Here is an 11,692-nt window from a genome sequence, read left to right as displayed (position 1 = left end):
AGTGCCGTTACTTATATAGGCAAAAGCGTAGCACCCACTTACAAAGGGGAGCTGTCTGTGGGCTTGGGGGAACTCCAAGGTTTGCTGAAGTGTCCCTCCCCAAAAGCTTTGGGGCATGGGGAGGCTAAGGGGCCAGAGGTCACATAAAGCTACCTGACTGACTGTTTTGTGAACTGCCCAGGGAGCTTCAGCTATTGGGCGGTATAAAACTGCAAATTATTATTATTATTATTATTATTATTATTATTATTATTATTATTATTATTATTATTATTTGCAGGTCAGAGAAGGAATAGAAAATCAGGGAACAAAATGGAGTATTTTGGAAGAGGGCATGGCTGGCTGGCTAGTGAGCAAGAGTACCACACTGCAACCTCTTGTTGCAGATTCTCACTTGTTCCACCCTACATCAGAGCTTTCCTCCCAGCAGGTGGTGCTGTGATGTCAGCATTTGAACAGCGCATCCGATTTTTCATCATCACGACTCCGTGAAGGCTTAAAGATGTACATAAAGCATGTTACATGAAGGGGAAGTTCAGAAACTGCCCTGGGGTACACCAGCCATTCCTTGAATGAAAGCTTCAAGTGCAGCTACGATATCCCAGTTTAACAGGAATCCCAGTTTAACAGTCATATCAAAAACTAAACTTTTGCAAAGCAAAAAATAAATGCTATCTTTCTTTAGCACATGTTTATCTGAATGTGGGGAGGGTGGAGCACAGGTTTTGCATGCAGAAGGTCTCAGGTTCAATCCCTGGCTTCCCCAGGTAGGGCTAGGAAAGCATCCTGCCTGAAACCCTGGAGAGGTGCTGCCATTCAGAGTTGACAATATTGGTCTAAATGGACCAAGGGTCTGATTCAGTTCCTACATTCTGATGACCTTTCATTGTACCAGGTTGGTATCTCATCTAGGTATTGAGCAGACATAAACCTTCTTACCTTCAGCAAGGTGTTTCAATTTCCTTAGACCAAGACATCCTTTTGTCCATCAACTCTCTACATGGGTCTATCCGACTACTTTGTTTTCCAAACTTGAATGGTGGTATCTGAGAGTCAACCGATCAAGAGAGAATACAACGACTTTAAAGGACACATCCCAGATAGATTTGCAAATCTTTACTAAGCACTTTGAGCTTCAAGAGTTAAAGTATATGGCTGGTGGTCTCTGAAACTTTTTTCAATCCAGAACAACGTCATTATGGTATCAAAGAATACATTTTGATTGCTCAAACAGCCTAAGAGAATAACAAGCTTCAACTAAGATGAGGCAGATCACAAAAATTCCTAAATATGCACATTATAATCAATAAAAGTACAATGAAGATAGGAGTAAGCATACTAATAGTTTCTTTTACACTGGAGTTAGAATCATAGAATCATAGAATAGCAGAGTTGGAAGGGTCCTACAAGGCCATCGAGTCCAACCCTCTGCTCAATGCAGGAATCCACCCTAAAGCATCCCTGACAGATGGTTGTCCAGCTGCCTCTTGAAGGTCTCTAGTGTGGGAGAGCCCACAACCTCCCTAGGGAACTGATTCCATTGTCGTACTGCTCTAACAGTCAGGAAGTTTTTACTGATGTCCAGCTGGAATCCGGCTTCCTTTAACTTGAGCCTGTTATTCCGTGTCCTGCACTCTGGGAGGATCGAGAAGAGTGCAGGATACACACCCTCCTCTGTGTGACAACCTTTTAAGTATTTGAAGAGTGCTCTCATGTCTCCCCTCAATCTTCTCTTCTCCAGGCTAAACATGCCCAGTTCTTTCAGTCTTTTTTCATAGGGCTTTGTTTCCAGACCCCTGATCATCCTGGTTGCCCTCCTCTGAACACGCTCCAGCTTGTCTGCGTCCTTCTTGAATTGTGGAGCCCAGAACTGGACGCAATACTCTAGATGTGGCCTAACCAAGGCTGAATAGAGAGGAACCAGTACCTCACGTAATTTGGAAGCTATACTTCTATTAATGCAGCCCAAAAGAGCATTTGCCTTTCTTGCAGCCATATCGCACTGTTGGCTCATTTTCAGCTTGTGATTTACAACAATTCCAAGATCCTTGGTTAAAGAACCTTTGAAGTTATTCTAGCAATAGTGTCTGACTTAGCCCAAGGTGCTAGTAAAAAATGTAGTAGTTTTCAAAAGCATTCCCTTCTTGGAAGGTTAAAGACCTAGCAATACAACCCAACTTAGCAGAAATCCATTCTTTTAAGTTTTCTGTAGGCGTGAAACAGTTGAAATTAAACTTTTGGATGCAAACAATATCTGATTGGACCTCAAGAACTTGCAGTCCAGAAATCTTTTTTCTTCATTACTTTTTCAGATGTTTAAATCTGCAGTCACAGAGGGAAGAGCGCCATTTTTGCCCCAGTGGACCACACAACACAGAGATATGGTTCAATTGAAATTAATTTTCTAGCTCAGGGCTGGCCAACCTTTTGCACTACAGCTCCCATAATCCCTGTGCACTGGTGGGAGTTTATTATCTTCCTTTACAGATAATGCTTTACAGTGCAGTGCTGTGCATGTTTATTTGGAAGTGAGTGTCACTGGTTCAGTGGAATTTCCTCCTTAGAAAGCATGTTTAGGTTTGCAGCCTAAAATGCATTTCTGTCTCTTTCTCCAGTTTTATCCCATCCTGCAGAACTGAGTAGGGCATGCTGCAAGTTGTAGGACTTAAGAACATAAGAAGAGCCCTGCTGGATCAGACCAAGGGTCCATCTAGTCCAGCACTCTGTTCACACAGTGACCAACCAGCCATCGGCTAAGGATGAACAAGCAGGACATGGTGCAACAGCACCCTCCCGCCCATGTTCCCCAGCAACTGGTGCACCCAGGCTTATTGCCTCGAATACTGGAGACAGCACACAACCAAGATGCACAGGGTTGCACCCTAAAGAATCACATTTAAAACCAGGCAGTTATAGCAGTTCAAAACTGCAAATAATTCAACAGGAGTAGCAGACTAAAAAGAATGATTCAACCCAAGCCAACTGCAGCTCTGGAAACGCAACTGTTACAGTTGCGAAAAGAAACCACTGTGTGAGATAAAACAGCGGGAGGACAGACTTACCAAACGGGAGGCAAAGGACCCAAAAAAGTAGGTGATGGTGAGCTGGTAAACATGACTGCAAACCACACATCCATTTCCCACGATAACCAACTGATTTACATTCACTTTCCCGCTTGCTGCGCACGGAGGAGTAGGACGGAGCAGAGACCATACTTTGCTCTTTATATTCTTCTCCTCACTTACTTCGGTCTAGTCAAGGCTTGTCAAGGATCCTCCATCCCTCAAATTTAGCAACGTTAAAAGAGTTTCCAATTATTGCTTTATTTATTTCTAAGATTTATTAGCCACCCTATAGCGAATAGCTTTCAGGGAGACGTACAGTCAAAACTCCGACGAAACCCCAAATCCATGTCAAGCCAATCAAAAGCACGTAATAAAAACAATCAATTAAAAGCAGCAGAAGTTGAAATAAAAACGCAGGAGGCATCACAATGTCTAAAAATATCGGAGGTAAAACCGCTTAAAAACACAACGCAGCAGCAGAAGTCTGCAGAGGATTATTTCAAAGGCCTAAGAGATTTTTTTTTAAAAAAAAATGTCTGACACCTCCCTGACCTGGGAAAAAAAAAATCTGTCAAGCTTGTTCTACCTGCATTGCTCTGCCCTAGAATGTTCATATTCTCATCCTGGAATTCATTTCTTGATCTTACTAGAATGATGTAACTGGCTTCATTGCATGTAATTATGTATGTTTAAAGGGATAATATCCATGGCTACTAGTCCTGATGTTTATATCAGAGATACTGTGCACCAGTTGCTGGGGAACATGGGTGGAAGGGTGCTTGTGTCATGCTTGTGGGTTCCCCACAGACAGCTGATTGGCCACTGTATGAACATAATACTGGGCTAGAATGACCCATGGCCTGATCCAGCTAATTTCCCTATTGACAGACTCCATGTATATATACCCCCTGCCTTTCTGCCAAAGCACTTTTAGGCAATTAATAATATATAATAATGGCTTACAAGGTAAGCAACATTATCCAAAAGGAGGGGGGGGGATGAATGGAAAGGTAAGAGATTAGTATGCACACATATTTAATTTATTTATTACATTTATATTCCGCCCTATATCATTAAGATCTCAGAGCGGAATACAGATAAAAACATACAGTATAAAACAATAAATATGCACAGTTAAAAACAAATTAAACCATGATCCAAGTTAAAGCAATGTATAATTTAAAAGCAGTGGGTGTGGTACACACACTCACACAATATTATTATTATTAATTATTATTATTATTGCATTTTTATACCGCCCAATTAGATGCTAGTCTGTACACAGCCAAAGTAGTCATGTTTTTATCCCACCCAATCCAACCCCAATTTTTAATTCATAGAATCATAGAACAGTAGAGTAGGAAGGGGCCTATAAGGCCATCGAGTCCAACTCTCTGCTCAATGCAGGAATCCACCCTAAAGCACCCCTGACAGATGGTTGTCCAGCTGCCTCCTGAATGCCTCTAGTGTGGGACAGCCCACAACCTCCCTAGGTCATTGGTTCCATTCATCATACTGCTCTAACAGTCAGGAGGTTTTTCCTAATGTCCAGCCATGTACACCCCAGCCTTATTTCTGGGAAATCAGTTCTGTTGAGCTCATTCATGGGACTTGTTTGCTGTGCACCCTTCCAGGAAGAGAGAGGTAGGACCGTGCACAGGGTGTATGTGTTGCATTGAATTGCACTCAGTGAGTCTTACTTCCCCGTAAGCAAGCATTACTGGACATATAATGGCTGTGAGAAGCCCAGATCATAGCTATATTAACTACTCACAGTGCAATCCTGTGCATGTGTACTCAGAACAATTCCACCTGGGTTCAGGTAAGTCTCAGGTGAGTATAGGATTGCAGCATCAGAAATTTAATTTCTTCTTACAATATCATACTTAAAACATAAAAAGAGCCCTTCTGGATCAGACCAAGGGTCTATCTAATCCAGCACTCTGTTCACATAGTGGCCAGCCAGCTGTCAACCAGGGACCCACAAGCAGGACGTGGTGCAACAGCACCCTCCCACCCATGTTCCCCAACAACTGGTGCACACAGGCTTCCTGCCTCGAATACTGGACATAGCACACAACCATCAGGGCTAGTAGCCATTAATAGCCTTCAGGAATTTATCCAACCCCATTTTGAAGCCATCCTTCAAAGCATCTTGTGGTAGTGATTGCCATAATTTAACTATGCGCTGTGTGAAGGAGTCCTTCCTTTTATTTGTCCTGAATCTCCCATCCATCCGCTTCATGGGATGACCCCATTGAGTTCTAGTATTATGGGAGAGGGAGGGAAAATGTCTCCCTGTCCACATTCTCCACACCATGCATGATTGTGTACACCTCAATCATGTCTCCCCTTAGCCTCCTTTTCTCCAAGCTAAACAATCCCAGCTATTGTAACTTTCCCTCCTACTTCTCCCATAGTTAGGCGATCAAATCCATCTGCAGACTTATTTGGAAGTCAAATCTTACTTTTGAGTAAGACGTGGGTGTTGAATGTTAATGGGTCAGGAAGTCCCCACTCTCCCATGAAGCCCACTGGGTGGTTTGGGGCCAGTCACTGATTCTCAGCCTAACCTACCATGCAGGGCTGTTGTGAGGATAAAATGGAGAGAAGGATCATGTAAACCGTCACCTTGAAGGTGGAAAAATGCAGGATATAAATGTAATAATACATAAAAGAATAAAAATAGATGGCACATTTACAGAGTGAAAAAATAACCCACAGAGGACCAGGCAGCAGGTCTGTTTGTTTGGATCCTACCCTGCTCCCCTGATGCACCCCTAAGCACTAGCTGGGACTAAACTTGGTGGAACTACAGGAAGCCAGATTCCGGCTGGACATCAGGAAAACTTCTTGACTGTTAAAGCAGTACGACAGTGGAACCAGTTACCTAGGGAGGTCGTGGGCTCTCCCACACTAGAGGCCTTCAAGAGGCAGCTGGACAACCATCTGTCAGGGATGCTTTAGGGTGGATTCCTGCATTGAGCAGGGGGTTGGACTCGATGGCCTTATAGGCCCCTTCCAACTCTTCTATTCTATGATTCCTTGGGAGTCGTTCCGAATACGTTCCGAATAACCCTGCACTTGCAATCGCTTCGTGGGAAATCACCTAAGCCCAACTTCCTCGGCGGGTAGAGAGTGCCAAACTCGCCATCCTGCTGTGCTGTTTCCTCGGGAGTAACGCCCCAACAGAACTCTGGATTCACTTAATAGGTCCAACGGCAGTTCGAGGCCACAAGATTTTTTTTTAAAAAAATAATTTTATTTGCAGCTGCTGGGGCAGGGGCGGAGGGGGGGAGAAGCGGTGATGGAAGGAGGCGACGCGCACGCAAAGTTAAAAAAAAAAAAACCCACCCCAAAAATCCGAGTATGAAGCACATGCGCAGTGAGCGGATGCCATATTGGAAGGAGGGGAGTAGGAACGGGGAAGGGAACGGATCGCGCTCTTGGCTCGCCAGGGGCGCCGCGGGTGGGGCGGCTGAGCCATTTCGTGCCGGGGGAGGGAGAGAAAGGGGAGAGGGGGAAAAAAAAACTTCACGCAGGTAAGACGAGGCGCTTGGAGCGAGCCGGGCGGCGGGTGCGATTTTGCTTGCGGGGATGAAATAGATGGATGGATCCGAGGTTTGGGGCGGGCAGGCGGCGGGGTGGGGGGTGTCTTTCACGGCAGGTTTATGAACCGACCAGGGTGGGAAATGGCTTTTCTGGCACGGACCCTTCGAAGCCATCAAGTGATGGAAAAGTGGGGTTTTTGCTTTCCTGAAAATGCGGGGGGGGGTGTCTCTCCATTGCTGTTCTGCGCAGAACTCGTTCACCCCCCCTTTTTTTTTTTTTAAAAAAAAATGCTTTAAGTACAGCCCGATTCTGTGCACGTTTACTCAGAAGTAAGGGTGTCCTCCTCCTGGGCTTTTGCTCACGAGTAGGGGGTGCCCGCCTCCGATGGTCCGAGCTGCGGTCCGTCTACTCGGAAACAAGTCCCGCTCAGTTGAATGGGACGCACGCCCAAGTCAGCGTGCCGTGTTAGAACGCAAGCAGCCTTACGCGCGAGATCCTAGCCGGAGTGAGGCGCGCCGAAACGCACGCGTTACTCAGGATGACCCTGCGCGGTTTGGGTACAACTCTGTGTATGCTTCCGGTATATGTGTGTGTAAGTAAACCTCCGTTGCGCACCCCAGGACTGACTTCGGACGAATGCTATATAGCTTCTGGTCTCCGTATGGTTATTACCCGTTGCGAGACACGCTTTGAACGTGTGAATCTGCCTTGCCCCCTTGTTTTTCCGGCTTGACCCACGAGCGAATTGTGCGCTTCACGTTTTGGCTTTCTGACTTAGTTGGAAATGGCGCCAGATGAACAGATGACTTTTTCTTTTTTATTCTCCCCCAACCTTTTTTTTTTTAAAGTAGTCTTTTTGTGGTGTGTGTTTTTCTGATGGTCTCATGTGACCTCGGCTTCGAATTTACTAGGGTAATTTTTGAGGCTGTTACTTGGGAAGGGGGCCGGAGGGGGGAAGCTTAGAATAGAAACCTCTCTGCGTGTGAGTGTGTGTGCTTGTGCAAGTATGTATGTGCCTACATTTGCTCACCAAACTCCCAAATGGGCTGGAATAACGCGCGACTCCCTTTTCCTTGCTGTTCTTCTGGGTATGCAAACTGCCGTGAATGGCTATTTAAAGCGGTTGTCAGTTTCAACATGGCGGGTTCGGGCATCTTCACAAACGCAAAATAAACACGTTTTCTTTTACAAAGGTGCGGGTAGCTCGGAGAGGCGGAGTGTGGGGTGTATAATCTGCGCGATCCTAAAGACGCAGTGTGGTGTAGTGGTTAGAGGGCTGGGCTGGGGACTCGGGAGATCCGGATTCTTGTCCCCACTCGGCTGTGTAGTTCATTGGGTGACTTCGGGCCAGTCACTGACTTTTAGCCTAACCTTCGCAGGGTTGTTGTGAGGACAAAATACGGAGAAGAAGGAGGAGGATCGTGTATACCGCCTTGGGCTCCTTGGTAGAAAAAAAGACGGCGTACACGATCCTCCTCTCCGTATTTTATGTTACAAATAATGCAAACAGCACAGGTACTCATGCATATTTTTAATCTTTGTAAACTGCGTAGAGAGCTTCGGCTATGGGGCAGTATTTAAATGATGATGATGATGATGATAAATAAATACCGTATTTCTTCGATTGTAAGACGCACACTAATTTCAGTACCACCAACAGAAAAAAACAACAACCCTAAAATACACCCGCGATTCTAAGACGCACCCCATTTTTAGAGATGTTTATATGGGGGGGGGGAAGTGTGTCTTAGAATTGAAGAAATAGGGTAATACTATAAACCCCAGCGAAATCGAGGGGATTCTTGAGCCAAACGTTTTTAGGCTGGAATCAACCTGGCGGGATTGGAAGGCGGGCTGCGATCCTAAACGTGCCAAGACGAGTCTAACGATGCTTTTCCTCGGAGGTAAATCCGATTGATTTCCCAGTGAATGTGTGTTGGGACCGGGCAGAGCCTGAAATAATCCCACTGGGGTAGGCCCTGCTGCAGCTGCATAGTCTGGCAACGTCCAGTGGGGCTTATTTCCAAGTAAGTGTAGGCATTTCAGCCTACAGAGTTACGGAAGAGGGGCGGTTTGCGCGCATTCCTGCGACCTGTTCCTTGGTTCAAATCAAGTTATTGCCTGACCCGTCATCAAGCTGACTTTTAACGAACAGAACGAACATCCTTTGCCCGTTTACTGTTGGGATCAAGCCCCACCGGGCACAGCGGGACTGACTCCCGAGTAAGCGTGGGTTTCGCGCGTGCGCGTCTGTAGGATCGGACCCGATTTCTCCACTTGTGGGGAGGGTCAGAGCCCAAAATGTGGGGCGTGTGTTGGGAAGCCTCGGGAATAGACTAACATGGGATACAGGCCTGCGCGATCGCGCATAGTATTGAAACCTTACAGCACGAACCTAAGCGTGGTTACTCGGAAGTAATCTCTATTGAGTTCAGTGGGATTTACTTCGATTAGGGCTGCGATCCTACGCACGTTTACTCGTTGGCAAGCCTGAACCCCCGCTGGTTTCAGGGAGCCTTACACCCGAATAAATGTGCCCTGGCTTGCGTCCCGATCCTGTGTGCATTTCCGTGGAAGTAAGCCCCTCGGAATGCAGTGGGGCTGCCTGCCGAGTAAGCCTACAGAAGTCTGCACCGCAGCAGCTTCGCTTTGTTGCCAAGGGTGTGCCAGGGAGACGTTGCGCGCCTCGCAACCGGTGCTTCTTTCCCAGGGCGGCGATCCCAGGGCACGCACTTGCTTGGGAGTAAGCCCTATTGAGGAGAGTGAGGCTGACTTCGGAGGAAGCATGCCTGGGAGGGAGCAGATTCGGACCGGGCTGTTAAGGAGCCGGGGTTCAAATTGCATCTTGCAAGAGCCTCCCATCACCCACCCAACTAAAATAAATTAAAATTAAAAAATGATCTGCACGCAGCAGAGTTTGATCGTGATAAAGCGCTGGTGGGCGGAAGCCTGTTTCAGAGCCAGGGCGGATTTCCTCGCGGTGGAGTGGCAGTTGCGTTACAAGCGGGTGGGGCGAGGAGGAGGAGGAGGAGTGGGTGAGTCTCGCTTTTGGCTTGCCGCTGTCAGAGACAGTGGAGGCTGGTGTCTCCTCTTTCAGTGGGGCGGTGCATTCACTCCGGGTTTCAGTCCGAACCAGCAAGAACCCTATCCAAGGTGCTGAAGCCGTTTTGGAGGAGAGGGCTCAGCACCGCAGATAGCTCCTTTAGAGTTCTGAATGGTTCGGTCCAAAACAGAGAGAAGATTCAGTGCCCCACTGAACTAGGAGCCACCAGCCTCCGCTGGTCGTAGAGTCACTTTTCCAAGGCAGCCTGTTGAGTTGTTTTGCCAAGGAAGCAGAAAGGGATGGAGTAGGGGAGGGGCATTAAAAGAAAATTAAAATACTAGGGTGATTGCAAGCCAATTCCTCTGGTGAAACGGGAGAAGAGGGCGATAAGTCAGCGTCCCCTTGTGTTGGATGAATGGCTTTGGACTGACACATCCTCCTCCGTAAACATTATTATTATTATTATTATTATTATTATTATTTATATAGCACCATCAATGTACATGGTGCTGTACAGAGTAAAACAGTAAATAGCAAGACTCTGCCGCATAGGCTTACAATCTAATAAAATCATAGTAAAACAATAAGGAGGGGAAGAGAATGCAAACAGGCACAGGGTAGGGTAAGCAGGCACAAGGTAGGGTAAAACTAACAGTATAAAGTCTGCACAACATCAAGTTTTAAAAGCTTTAGGAAAAAGAAAAGTTTTTAGTTGAGCTTTAAAAGCTGCGATTGAACTTGTAGTTCTCAAATGTTCTGGAAGAGCGTTCCAGGCGTAAGGGGCAGCAGAAGAAAATGGACGGAGCCGAGCAAGGGAAGTAGAGGCCCTTGGGCAGGCGAGAAACATGGCATCAGAGGAGCGAAGAGCACGAGCGGGGCAATAGTGTGAGATGAGAGAGGAGAGATAGGAAGGAGCTAGACCGTGAAAAGCTTTGAAGGTTAACAGGAGAAGTTTATATTGGATTCTGAAGTGAATTGGAAGCCAATGAAGAGATTTCAGAAGCGGAGTAACATGGTCAGATCTGCTTGATGTCACACAGGTGTAGAATCATAGAATCATAGAATAGTAGAGTTGGAAGGGGCCTCTAAGGCCATTGAGTCCGACCCCCTGCTCAATGCAGGAATCCACCCTAAAGCATCCCTGACAGATGGTTGTCCAGCTGCCTCTTGAAGGCCTCTAGTGTGGGAGAGCCCACAACCTCCCTAGGTCATTGATTCCATTGTCATTCAAGAAGTTTTTCCTGATGTCCAGCTGGAATCTTCCTGTAACTTGAGCCCGTTATTCCGTATCCTGCACTCTGGGATGATTGAGACTTGGACTTCAACTCCCATCAGCTTCAGCCAGCATGGCTAGCAGTCAGGAATCCTGGGAGTTGTAGTTGAAAACATCTGGAGGGAGCACCAGGTCATGGAATGCTGGGGTGGGTGTGGTTTAAGCAGATCTGCCATCTGTCTTCTTAGATTGCAAGCCTGATCTCCGGCTGGCATCTGCACGCCATCGCCACATTTGCACAAGGTGTGCTTATTATTATTTTAAAAATAAAAATCCTCCTTTTCTAGATCTTGGATAACCAAGGCATGCTTCTGTGCCCATCCCACACCCAGTCACCCACTAAATTAAATTTAGAAATAGCTAAGCATCAGTCTTGCAAGCCAAGAGGTATATTTTCTGGTTCGCAAAAAAGAATAAGAGCCCCACCCTCTACCTGCTGTGATTCTGTGTGAGTCACTGTGAGGGCGCTTTGTGGCTCAAGCAGAGGTGTGACGGGCAAACTCCTCTGACACCCAGTCCGAAGGAGAGTGCTGGAAAACTTGGTCATTCCCTTGTGACGTTTTGGTTGGTTCTAGTCAAGGTATTGCCTGACTGTGGAGTTTGGAGGAGAAGGCTATCAATGGCTACTAGTCCTAATGGCCATGTGCTACCTCCAGTATCAGATGCAGTATGCCTACATACATATGAGCGGGAGGGTGCTCTTGCACCCCAGTCCTGATTTTATTTATTTATTTATTTATTTATTACATTTTTATACCG

Source organism: Elgaria multicarinata, chromosome 9 (assembly GCF_023053635.1).
Source record: "Elgaria multicarinata webbii isolate HBS135686 ecotype San Diego chromosome 9, rElgMul1.1.pri, whole genome shotgun sequence".
NCBI lineage: Eukaryota > Metazoa > Chordata > Lepidosauria > Squamata > Anguidae > Elgaria > Elgaria multicarinata.
This window is presented reverse-complemented; position numbering follows the sequence as displayed.